This window comes from Vigna radiata, chromosome 7 (assembly GCF_000741045.1).
Source record: "Vigna radiata var. radiata cultivar VC1973A chromosome 7, Vradiata_ver6, whole genome shotgun sequence".
Lineage (NCBI taxonomy): Eukaryota > Viridiplantae > Streptophyta > Magnoliopsida > Fabales > Fabaceae > Vigna > Vigna radiata.
In genome coordinates, this window is record NC_028357.1 from 39,537,620 (window position 1) to 39,540,406 (window position 2,787).

A 2,787-nucleotide genomic window follows, 5' to 3' on the forward strand; every position below is an offset into this window, starting at 1 on the left:
TTTTGTAAATTTGAACTGCATACAAAATTAAAAAGTAGTTAGCAAATATTAAAAATAGAAAAATAATTAATTTTCTCCATATAATTGAAATAAGTAATAATAAATAAAATATAAATATAAAAAATGTATTAATTAAAATATAAAGGATAATAACTAAAAGAAATAAACAAGTTAGACTAACCCACCTAATCTATAAGTAAGAAACTCCTAGAATAAATTAGTTCAACTTACTTATCAAATAATTGCTGAAAACTCAATTGTTTCTTATTGTTTTCATACTCTTGCTAAACACATTTTAGTTTTAATTTTGTCCAAAATACCATCTATTATTGCTATAATAATTTCTTATATTAATGTCTAAAATATGAATGGTATTTAGAAAAAAAAAAATGTAAGCGGAAAAGATAAAAGAAAAAAAATGTAGAAAGTGATATATAATTTTTAAATATAAGAAAGGAAATAAAAAGGTAAAAAAAAACAGAGTTCCTCCCTTTTTTATATTTTTGATTTTTTTTAAATAAAGTCAAATAAAAGAGAGAAGGCATCAACATAAATAATATTAAATAAAACTGTGAATAAAGAAGGAAAAGAAATACACATAAAGGTATTTTTATCTCATTTTAACATCAAAAAATAAAGTCAATTTAAATATATAAATACATATAAATTTTACCTTGCAAGGCAATTAAGTCAGTTTTATAGATTAAATTAGATTTAAAGTTCATTTCTTAACATGATATCAAAATCGTAATATTTTTTATCTTGTGAGTTTTTCTAATCCCAACTTATGTGAATCAAGACCAAACCATATAAAGGTGACCAAATTGACAAGTTTAATCATCCGTATTATGTTTTGAATGAATTTAAAGAAAAAACGTGTTTAACTATATAATTCAAAAGTTACTTTTTTTGCATATAAAAAAAAACTTGCAATATGTGTAATATGCAAGACACTTTTTGGATTATGGTTACATAATCAATTAGTTAAATACTACAATATAGAAGACACTTTTGGATAATAGAATCCAATTTTTTTCCATAAAAATAATTATTTATAGATTTTATAACCCATAAGGTTTTTTTCATGCAAAAAGTTGATTTTGAGATTGTAAAATCTAGAAGTAAAAAATGTTTATAGAAACTTTGAATTGTCAAAAAAAAAAATTGAATTATGTAATTTAGAAATTTTTTTACGTAAAAAACAAACTTTGGAATTGTAAAATCAAAAGTTATCTGTTTTAAGAACAAAGTGAATAATTTTCAGATTTATGGTGTGCACAAGGAAAGCAGCAGGTTCCAAAAGAAATATCATTGAGTCAGGCTTAATCTCTTGGCCCGTTATTAGAAAACTGAAGATCCGATCATAGTAAATTTTCCCCACACCTCCATATATATATATATATATATATATATATATATTTCCCCACACATAAAACAAACTCATTTTGCTCTTTTGAATTATATAATCCACAAGTTAAAAATGGATTTAATCTGGAAACTATGTTTTCTTAACTTTTTCCAATTTTTAAAACTTATTTTTGACTTTGTGGTTGTATATTCCAAAAGGATAAAATGAGAAGTTTTATATATGAAGGTGTAGGAAGAAACATATGGAGGTGCAAGAAGAAACTGTATCCTATCATTATATCTTTAAAGCTTATTGGTGTTTTTTGTTGACTAACAGAAAATGATTGTCATTATTTGAAGTTTCTACAAACCTTTTGGATATAACTAATTGCACCGCATATGAACATATTTCTTTTGAAATCTTAAATATGTAATATATATTTCTGAGAATTTAATTTCGAAAAAAATTATTATCACTTTCCAAATTAATTTGCTGAAAAATATTTAAAACGTAATTTTCTTTTTGGGTGAATTTCATTCTAAAAGGGCATTTAAATGCTCTTTTTGAATTTTAATTTTAAAATATGTCAAACACTCCTCGTAAAATAATTACCGAGAGAGGAAATATAATACATTTTGATATTAAAATTAAGAATATATTACGTTTTTATTTTATATAACGTATTAATTCATGGACAATGTTATCCAAGATTTAATAAGTTCGTGCATGAGTTTCCCTGTATTCCAAATGTGTTTCTCTTATTTTGTTCATCAAACTATTCTTCATCATATGTTTTTCAAAGTGATTTTTTAAATTCAAGACAATTTTAACTGTTTTTTATTTTTATTTTTACCTATTATTTAATTTTTATTAAAAAATATCTTATAAATATTTATGGAAAAATAACTTATTTATTTACTGATTTCTTAAAAAAAGCTTAAATAATACTAAAAAAAGGAAATGAGTATAATCAATAAAGCCATTTGTAAATAAATGCAAAAGTTTTGAGACATTTGTTAACAACAATTTTAACAATGTAAGAATCTTTATTAATGATGTCTAAAAAAATAAACACTCTTATCTCTTAAAATTTTTTGAACAGCAATCACTAAAACTAACGCCTGTTTACATAATCTTAAATAGAGATGTAACACTCTAGAAATTAAAATAAGTAAAAAAAATTCACATTTCTTTGAAAATTTATGGGTATAAAATCATATCTCATTAATAATAAGGAAAAATGATAAATTAAAATACTAAACCTAACCTAATTACTTAAAAGTTTATAAAATCACACACATAAAAGTGTGTAAGTATCTAATAAACATAGTTGATAGTGTGATTTACTTCTCCAATTTTACTTACTTTTATCGGATTCAAGAACTTGAGTCGTTATTATAATTTATTAAAGGATTAAACTGAGAATAATATATTATAAA